Consider the following 10,146-nt stretch of genomic DNA (forward strand, 5'->3'; position numbering starts at 1 on the left):
CCTTTCTTTCGAATAATATATATAATATGTTGTTGCTTTTATGCAATAGTGTTTTTGTGTATCTATGATAGAACTCCATTTTGTTTATTGGCATTATCATGTGATAATGATGAAATTTCCTGTTTCTTTTTTGCAGGAAAGCACACATTCCAGTTCAAATTAATCCAATTATGCACTTTGTAAATAAATTTCAACTTTAAGTTTCCTCTTCAGTAATGACCTATTGATCATGAAAACCAAGATGTCTGATCACCTATAAATACACAAAATAAACAAATAAAATGTTATAAATGGAGAGAGAAACAGCAATAAATGTTTTTCATATGTATCTTTCTTTATTAAAATTCATTAAGTAAACTTGAACCTTGCGAAAAATAATTAGCTGTGATGTAAGACTGGAAAGTATAAAACGCAAAATAAAGTAGTCGCGAAAAATTAGTTGATTTTCATTAGTCCAGTCTGTGTTTGCAGGAAATTTACATCATAGGTTGCCATCTTCCTATTGTGCCTGTCCAAAGTTCAGAGCTTGTAGTTTTTGTAAGTTTAGTCTGACACTAAAATTTAGTGGTTGTTGTTGTTGTTGTTTCATACCGGTTATATTTATTTTTTGTAATTTATTTTGTAATAAACTAGGCAATTAGTTTTACAGTTTGGACATGATGGATTGTTTCAATTTTTCATCTTTGGGTCTTTTATAGATGCCTTCTTTGACTATAGGGTATGGATTTTCTCATTATTGAAGGTCGTCACAGGCCTACAATTGCTTTCTTAAAGACATGATAGTTTTCATATTTAATATACCACATCTTTTAATTTTTATAGTAATCATGATTATCATCTTTCAAGTTCAACAACTTTAAAAAATAAATAAAAGTGGCCTTACCATTTAGGTTTAGTTTGCTTCTGCAAATTTTAAATTGCCTATCATTTCTGCTGTTTATAATTTCTCTGTATCTTCTATAGTTCTTGTCCTATACATAAAAGAGTAAAAGTTATTATTGAATGGCATCTTGCATCAATATTTTTTTTTTGCTGTTTAATGTACATGTATATTAATGTGTGTTTAATAAGAAGAGTGCACACGCTGAAATGTCTCGCCTTCTTTTACTAATCATTGATAATATGTTGATAGTCCTAAGTATAAAGCTTTATCACAACTGTCACATAAACTTAACATTAACCAAGATAAATAAAAAAAGACTAATGAACCATGAGAATGAGGTCAATGTCAGATGAACCATGCCAGGCAGACATATACAGCTAACAAGGCTTCAATGCAACAATGATAGTTGACCTATTACTTATAGTTTAAGAAAAATAGACCAAATCACAAAAACACTGATCAATGAACCGTGAAAATGAGATCAAGGTCAAATAAAACCTGTGATACTGACATATAGATCAAAAAATATTTCTATACACCAAATACAGTTGACCTATGGCTTATAGTATTTAATAGATAAAGACTTAATTTTGACCACTGAACCATGAAAATGAGGTCAAGGTCAGATGACATCATCCCACTAGACATGTACACCTTACAATCATTTCATACAACAAATATAGTAGACATATTGCATAAAGTATGAGAAAAACAGACCAAAACACAAAAACTTAACTATAACCACTGAACCATGAAAATTGTCATAAATAGCATAGACACCTCTTAGTTTTGAGAACAACATGCGTTAATTGTGAAAGTATAATCATTGATAAATCATGCACAAGATTGACTTTTTTTAAAAAGCCTATATATTGAAATTTTCTGAAAATATTGCATGCATTTATTAATATGACCAATTTCAAGAAATGCGCAAAGATGTGAGATGATTTATATAATTGTAATTTCAGGAATTTACAGTAAAGGCTTTCATCCCCACTGCATTTTGCACTTTTCCCACGTCAGGAGCCAGAAGTTATGGCCTTTGTGACCTTTGTATGATTTTTATTTTAGTTTCTTTTTTAATATCAAAGAGTTTAATATGACGTCCATTATCACTCAACTAGTATACATTTTTGTTTAATGGCAAGCTAAAGCATGCCTCACAGGCAGGGATCCAGGAGGGTCTGAGGGTTGGACATGTTGGAACCCCCCTTTCTACATTGTTCTTTATGGGACGATCAATGCATTTGAATTTCAAAATTAACACCATTCGAACGTAAATATATTTCAAAATTAAGATGCTGCAATGTACAATCCCAGTAGAGCTGGGAAGATGGTATAAGTCATTCCAAAAGAAGAAAGGACATGCAATCTGTGTTTAACTGCAATTGGCAATGAATTCCATTATTTATTTGAATGCAATTCTTTATTAGTTAAAAAATATCAGAATCAGCATATTCCAGAGTACTATGTGAAATATCAGAATTAAGCAAAAATGAAAGGACTAACTGTCATTGACAAATATTAACTTATTATTTAAAAATGTGTCTATATTCATTTCAAAGTTAACTAAAATATTATAATGTTAAAATATTATAATATAAAGTAATTTTCCATATATTTTATTTCTAAGTTGTTTTATTTTTTTTTAATTGTATGTGATTGTATTTTGTAATTTACCTCTTGTTTCACATGTCAATGTGACGGAGTGTTTATCAAATAAAGCATATTGTATTTTATTGTATTGAATGGGGACATGTAGTTGGACCCCCCCCCCCATTTGTCTTTGGTTAGGAACCCCTCCTCGGGTTGTGGGATTTTCTCGTTGCATTGAAGACCCATTGGTGCCCTTTGGCTGCTATCTGCTCTTTGGTCTTTTGATACATTCCCCATTTACATTTCGATTTTATATTCAGTTCTATTATAAATGTTAGACTTCCTGTTGATTTGGTTTCACATTTCGGCTTCGTCAGAGGAAAGCGTTCCAGAAATAAAATAGCCTTGCAAGACGTCATAATTATTTGGACTAGATTTTCACCACCATCAACATTGTCTCACTGTGGAAGAAATGAGTTTGGCGCGTTTACAAAAATATAATTGTCTGTGCTGACAGGGAAGTGTGTGTGCATACCATTATTTAAATTTTCTAAACCTTCTTTTTCAATATTTTGTGCATTTCTTGGTAATATACTGTCAGACCCGAGGTCAGACCTCGAGTGCTGCTTTACAAAAACGATCAACTTACAAGTAATGTAGGGGAAGGAAACTAGCTAAAAAGACCAAAAATAAGCCACAACTAATGGGGTCTCATTGGGGGTTCTGTTCACGGATCTCGCTTTATAGTTACTATTTATTTTTTTTAGATTCCCGCATCCCGCTAACACTATGTAAGTAAACAATTCTAATATTTTTGTAATTTCCTATGTCCCGCTAAACTTCATTTCCAGTTTTCACGGCACAATAATTTGACTATTAGTGACACTAAGTACTGTGGTATTTTCAGTGGGTATTTTAACAATAAGGCCATATATTTCGGTGTGTAGAAATACCGCAAAGAAATTCTTAATGGCGCTGACTAAGAAGAAAGTTTTTGCATTAAGGACACCAGAGACATATACACATGTGTATATATGTCTCTGAGGACACTAAAACGATGTTTTAAGATCACAGAGAATATGGATATATAGGATATGATCAAATACCTCATATCTGTAAAGTTAGGTATCAATAGATATTGTAATTTTGAAGTTAAATGACTTTTTAATCAACGCGTGCCACTCGGCACGTGACCAACGGCTTATTGCAAATTCACTAATCATCATGTTCAATCAACCTAATCCAATACACAATTGTCTTTTTATCGTTACTTATTGATTAATTAATGGTTGTTGTTGAATAAACCTAACGGTTTAGCGTGGTAAAATTTCAAGTTTATGAAAGAAAAATAAAAAAAAATGAATTTTGTGTTTTAAAACATTGCCTTTGTTATATTTTGTTTTTAAGGAAATTGCTATGCAAGCTTTTTTTTAAATTAAAGAACCCTATTTTGAGATACAAATTGAGACAAAAATGCTTTTGAGATTTCGTTTCCTTGTTAACAACACAAGAGTTTACATATATTATCATTATACCTTGAATGAGTGACATATGCATGAGAGTATGTGGTGTCCGTGGGGTTCTTCAAAATCCGATTACAGAAGTAATATAGAAAAACTCCAAGAGGTAAAATTATATTACGTTTTAAAAAGAGACTATAAATCATAACTGTCTCCTATGCACAATAACTTTAAAACTGATGTCAATGCTTTTTTTTAACAATTTATCTTTATTTCAACAATTGAAGATGAATACCATTTTATTTTATAATGTAATAAGCATCGTGATGTAAGAAATATAATTCACAATGTGTAGGCGCGAATCTAGAGCTTGAAGCGGAGGTTTGGGGGAGGGGGTACGTGATAAATGTTTAGAATACTAGAGAAGTTTTCTTGTTATATAAAACCATATGTTTTTCAATAAATGGCAAACTTTTTGTTCATCCGGCATATGGTTACTCTAAATAAACTTTTGATTAGTTTAATTATTTGATTACAGATCGTATCTACCCGTTTTGCAATTGCTGTATCACCCTAAATGAGGCTAATAAAGATATGTATAATAAAATATAGAGGTAGCAGTCTTGGATTGTCTTAATTAAATCCTTTGATCCTCTAATTATCAAGTTACCCTCTGGCCAATGTAATTATGACTTGTGTATATTTAAAGAAGTTACTATATATATCTTTATTCTCATAAAGCAAATGCATTACATCGGTACAGAGATAACAAATACAACAATAAATATTTACAATATGTACAAAACAAGCGAGAGATGTTACAAAAGTTACAAGCCAGGAGTACAAGCACGGGCCGACAAACACAAGTATTTATATTTTCTATAAAAAAAAAAGCTTCTTCAGAACTGGTTTTCTTGTACTTGACATAACTTCAGAGAATTTAACTGTATTTTGCCGTTTTGTAAAATATGCAGTTAAAAACTCTTTTCGTTTTTGATTGAAAAATTTGCATTCAAATATAAAATGATATTCGTCACCTATTTGTCGATTGTTACATAGACTGCAAAAGCGGTTTTCTCTGATTACGATTTGCCATCTTCCTGTTTCAATCGGCAACTTAGTATTAGTCGTTTGAAACCGACAAAAAACAATAGCGTCTTTGAAGTCCAAAATATTAAAATATTCTTCAATTTCAAGTTTTTCTTAAAATTTTTGTAGTTTATACCTTTTGACGAATTTTGAATGAGGGAATTCCAGTTCTGAATATATTGATCTAGCAATCTCTGCTTTATGACAGTTTTTAACCATTCTTTATTAACAAAATTTTGTGACTCCCATATGTTTGAGAAACCACAATCTTGAAATATTTTTTGTATAAACAAGATCCATTTTATCTGGTTATTATGTAGCGACAACGTGTCACCCTATTCAATATATAGTAAAGATAACATTAAAAAAATATTTTAAGATTTTCAAGCGGTGTGGTTGGGTGTCACGTTGACAGGGGGGGCTAGGTTCACCTTAAGTATGATTAAAACATGTTTTTTGTACTGCCTCTAATCAACAGAAACTAAAATCTCATTAAAAATGAAAAATCAGAATATATTTTAATATAAAATTTGTAGAACAGAAGTTAAGTATCCCATAAAACATAATGAATCATTATGTATACATGCAGAGACCAAAGCAGCAAAGATATAGTCAATAGAATCTATTTGCATTTGCCTATGTTCTATCCTTATAAAACCTTGCTGTGAGGCATGGTCCCTGACATCAGAAAAATGAATGAAGTATTGGCAACTGGACGTTAAGCAACCAAATATAAATCCTCACTTTTCCGTGAAGTGTTCACAATTATTTGTCTTTTTAAAATTAAAAGGATTAAAAATTCCCAAACTGAAAAGAGTTGAAAATACTTTATTACTTTAGAAGTAAAAATTATAACAGACAGAATAAATACGGCAGAAACAAACAAATGGGAAAAAAATAGAGAACAATTTAAAATACCATATATACATGTTTAAACAGTATACTAGCAGATTATGAACGGGTCAAGGTTGAGCGAACGTGAATTTCTACCTATTACACTAAAAAGGTGACAATCATTTTTTTTAGGCACGTGTCGAATACACATTCGATAACTTTCTAATTAAAAAAAGGTATAATTGTAAAATTTAAAATTATGAATTTTTAAAAAGTCTATTTTTATATGCCATGTCCTTTGTAACAGTTGTATCATTCCATTAGGTCCTTAGTGCACATTTTTGTTCTTAGTGCACTAAGGAGATCCTTTGCGGTATTACTACGGACCCCATATATTTGAAGCTGTTCAAAATACTGTACATTATAGGTACGTGTATCAGATTGAACAATAATTGTCATATATATAAATGAAATATGTCCACTGGAACGACCATGCAAGTGCTATATATATATTATAGCCAGTCAAGGTCGTTAAAAACTTCCATTTGTTGTTGTCCACTGAAAATAAGCTCTTGAATACACGAATCCCCGTTTTATTAATGCCAAATTTATTTGTTAGTATTTCTTATTCTTTTTCTTATGATTTTATCATATTTTTTTTGTGAAATTTTCTGTGTGGTTGAACATGAAATTGCCTCCGATGCTACAAAGAAAATTTGTTTAATGTCAAATGTTGCAAAATATGCTAAGTATTACACGTGGACAGGATGTTCCCCAAAAAATAAGTTATACACACCCCAAGGGTACACGCTAGTGTCATATGGAAAATTACTGGGTCACCTGTAAGATGGTAATCAGCCATGCAACTAATCAGGTTACTTAACTGACCATGTCACTTCAATTTTAAGTTTATCGGTAGATCAAAATGATAAATTCGTTTTAATTAAACATTTCAGATCTAAAGGATTTATCATTATAATGAAGTGAAATAATTAAACCATATCGTATTATTTTCAAAAGATTATTTATTTTCATATTTTATTTATCTATGCCGGGAAAGAATTGAAAACTGTATTTATAATTTTTAAATTTATTTTATAAAAAATCCGTGTAGGTCTCATGAAATGGAACCCACGCATTCCTACTTAAGATTTATAAAGGAGTAGGTTCAGTAAGACCCCTTTTCGGCCCCAAAATATAGCAGTTTTACTAAATTGTATAGTACTAGAACCGAACACCTGTTTGGGATATATATACATATAGTTAATTTACCGTAAATAACTGCGAGAAAATGAATAATACACAAGTTGATAATTGTCTCTTCTCTGCTCATTAATTTGCATGCAATATTTTCTCTGATTTACTTGTGAGATCACCGACACTAATAATAATTACCTAAAAAAAATAGGTGCTCCGTAATGGGAAGATCATATCGGATCCTATCAATTTATTGGTTCCATTCCCCCAATTAAATGAGTCTACACGTCTCCTTAGAAAAAATGCCTTGCAATGCGTCTGAACTACTAAGTACTTCCATATAATTTCGAAAACAGATAATAATCTATTTCACTGGATGAGATTGGGCTGACGGATTTTTAAATGGAAATGTATTAATTTTTATTTATAGCACTAGTTTTACAAGGCAAGATTATTCACCCTGTTCGCCCTACAAATCAAATGGTTGCCTCTTTACACCTACACGAGCTAAAACATATACATATGAACATTTGATATCATTTATTTTGTGTGACAACTCTTCACCAATGACCTGAGTGAAAAGAAATTTCCATTTATTTAATTTTTTGTTTTTTTTTTGGGGGGGGGGGGGGGCAGAGGGGGATGCTTGCTCCAGTCAGGCTTCAGTGATTCCCTATATAATCAACAAAATATTTCACACCAAAATGGGGTGGCGGGGCTTTTTCCTTTATAAGAAATCTCTGTTTTCAGGCATAGGCTCATATAAATTTGCCTTTTGAAGAACTGAAATAAATATGAAACGGCTAATGAGTTTTTTTCATCCTAGCCCCCCCCCCCCCCTAAAAATTAAATGGTAGCTCCCTTAGTCAAGTATATATCTACTCTATTAGGTCTCTAGTTTGGATAGTGTATAACTTGCAAATTAAAATCATACTCCTTCCAAATTTCTTTCTTTAAAATATTATGGATGAAATAGCAAGTAAAGAATGAAATTAAATTGGATGAAATGTGTCAATTTTTTTGGTAAAGTAGTATGTCTGAAGTTGTCAAACTTAATGATAGACCCTTCAGGGGCGGATCCAGTCATTTTAAAAAGGGGTTTCCTAACCCAGGACAAAAGGGGGGGGGGTAATTACATGTCCCCATTCAAATGCATTGATAGTCCAAAAAAGGGGGGTCTTTGACACATTCCCCATTAATTCCCATTCTCAAATTTATCATGTAGTCGTCGTAGTCCGAAGACACTTAGTTTTCGCATAATTACTTTTAGTATAAGTTAACAGAAATCTATAAAACTCAAACACAGGGTTTGTGACCAGAGTTTTTGTCCAGAGTTTAGAAATTACATGAATTAGGGGCCAAAAGGGGCCAATATTAAACTTTGTTTGATTTTATAGAAAATTGAATTATTGGGGTTCTTTGATATATATATATTCCAAATCTAACTGTGTATTTAGATTCCTAGTTTTTTGGTCCTGTTTAAATTGGTCTATCTTAAGGTTCAAAGGGTCCAAAATTAAACTTATTTTGATTTTAATAATATTTAAATTCTTGGTGTTCTTTAATCATGTTAATATGCTGAATCTGAATATTTACTTAGATTTTTAGTATGGGCCCAAATTTCAAGTTCGTCCAAATTGGGGTCCAATATTTTACTTTGTTTGATTTAAAAAAAATTGAATATATATATATGGGGTTCTTTGATATGCTGAATCTAACCATTCATTTAGATTTTTGATATTTTGGCCCGTTAACAAATTGGTCCACATTGAGATCTAAAGGGTCCAAAATTGAACTTTATTTGATTTCATCAAATAATGAATTATTTGGGTTCTTTGATCATGTTGATATGCTGCATCTAACCATGTATTAAGATTTTTAATATTGGACCATTTTAGAGGTTAATTGTCAATTTAAAATTTTTAAGTACTTGGACCACATTCATTCAATGTCAGAAACCTATGCTGCATCAACTATTGAATCACAATCCAAATTTACAATTCAGAGTTGTATCCATAAAATTGAGAATGGATATGGGGAATTTGTCAAAGAGACAACAACCCGACCAAATAAAAAAACAACAGCAGAAGGTCACCAACAGGTCTTCAATGTAGCGAGAAATTCCCGCACCCGGAAGCGTCCTTCAGCTGGCCCCTAAACAAATATATACTAGTTCAGTGATAATGAACGCCATACTAATTTCCAAAGTGTACACAAGAAACTAAAATTAAAATAAAACAAGACTTACAAAGGCCAGAGGCTCCTGACTTGGGACAGGCGCAAAATGCGGCGGGGTTAAACATGTTTGTGAGATCTCAACCTCCCCCTATACCTCTAACCAATGTAGAAAAGTTTGAATTGAATGTTGTGTCCATACTTGCTCCAACTGTTCAGGGTTTAAAGTGTACGTTTGTATCAAGCTGAGCCATGTGTTGATAACTTAAATCACTGTATCAAGAAAGATAACTCTTACTCTCTGTAATAAGCTCTTTTGTCTTAAAGATGATAATTGTCTCTTGGATGAATAAAATGGTGTAACTAACATGTGTTAACAAATGATAGCAGAGCGTGCATAAATATTTGAGATAGTGTGTCCAGTGTAATTGTCAAGAGTGTTATAAAAGTTGAAATTAACAATACTGGAAGAGTATCTGACCTCCTGAGAGCTTAATATTTGTATGCATAGAAATTCTAGACAAAAAAGAAAAAAAGGGGGAAAAGTAAAAACAATCATGTCAACCAGAATTAACCTCCCATCATTCAACAAATCTAAATCTTATGAACTATATAAACAAGAACTATTAGCATGGAGTGAAATAACAGACCTAGATAAAAAGAAAAGAGGAATTGCAGTAGCACTCTCCTTACCTGAAGATGATGAAACTAAGATTAGGGAAAAAGTTTTTGACCAAATTGTTCTTGATGATTTGAAGAAAGATACAGGTTTAAATACCTTAGTAGATTTTCTTGACAAGCATCTGGCTAAGGATGACCTTGCAGATAGCTTAGAAAAATTTGAGGATTTCGAAGATTATACAAGGCCAGAAGGTCAATCAATCAATGAATATGTTGCCTATTTTGACAGCA

General features: G+C 31.8%; 1 long non-coding RNA gene across 1 annotated transcript; it reads right to left on the reverse strand.

Moving 5' to 3' along the window:
• Nucleotides 1-140: 140 nt before the first annotated feature.
• On the reverse strand, nucleotides 141-3,082 carry LOC139489756 (uncharacterized). Its single transcript, XR_011656230.1, has 3 exons — nucleotides 3,015-3,082; nucleotides 884-971; nucleotides 141-253 (listed from the first exon to the last, which is right to left on the reverse strand). It is a non-coding gene; the product is annotated as an uncharacterized lncRNA (long non-coding RNA).
• Between the last annotated feature and the right edge of the window lie 7,064 nt (nucleotides 3,083-10,146).

Source organism: Mytilus edulis, chromosome 9 (genome assembly GCF_963676685.1).
Source record: "Mytilus edulis chromosome 9, xbMytEdul2.2, whole genome shotgun sequence".
NCBI classification, from domain to species: domain Eukaryota; kingdom Metazoa; phylum Mollusca; class Bivalvia; order Mytilida; family Mytilidae; genus Mytilus; species Mytilus edulis.